Genomic DNA, 871 nt, shown 5'->3' with positions numbered 1-871 from the left:
AGTGTTACCGAGTATACTTAAAGATCAAACTATTGAACACATTCATGCTTTTAAGATTCTATGTGACATACCGAGTATACTTAAAGAAAAATTACAAGAGGAGAGAGTGTTTATACCATAGAGTTTCGACTCCAGGGATAGGATGCTGAGACAGGAGTGGTAGATGTTCTCGGCCTGGAAGAGCTAGCAAACCATCTAACAGATCTTGGTAGTGATCGACATTTTGATTAGGGTTTTGTTCTTCCTCGTTTGCTTCGTCGCCGTTATCTCCCTCTGGAACAAGCTCCGGTTGCGGTTGAGGGTGAGGAACAGGAAGAGGCGCTTGTTGAGGAATCGGAGGCGGTTGAGGGTGAGGAACAGGAAGAGGTGCTTTTTGAGGAATCGGAGGCGGTGTAAGTATCCTCCACGGTGGATGACTACTCGACGGTTGATTTGTCCTTNTGAAACTATTGAATATCTAATAACAACCGATTACTGAACATCAAACAACAACAAACAACAAACAACAAACAACAAACAACTGATTAGTAAACCTATTACCGCAAGAGGAGAGAGTGTTACCGAGTATACTTAAAGATCAAACTATTGAACACATTCATGCTTTTAAGATTCTATGTGACATACCGAGTATACTTAAAGAAAAATTACAAGAGGAGAGAGTGTTTATACCATAGAGTTTCGACTCCAGGGATAGGATGCTGAGACAGGAGTGGTAGATGTTCTCGGCCTGGAAGAGCTAGCAAACCATCTAACAGATCTTGGTAGTGATCGACATTTTGATTAGGGTTTTGTTCTTCCTCGTTTGCTTCGTCGCCGTTATCTCCCTCTGGAACAAGCTCCGGTTGCGGTTGAGGGTGAGGAACAGGAAGAG

Source organism: Camelina sativa, chromosome 1 (assembly GCF_000633955.1).
Source record: "Camelina sativa cultivar DH55 chromosome 1, Cs, whole genome shotgun sequence".
NCBI classification, from domain to species: Eukaryota; Viridiplantae; Streptophyta; class Magnoliopsida; order Brassicales; family Brassicaceae; genus Camelina; species Camelina sativa.
Note: the sequence above shows the minus strand (reverse complement) of the source record.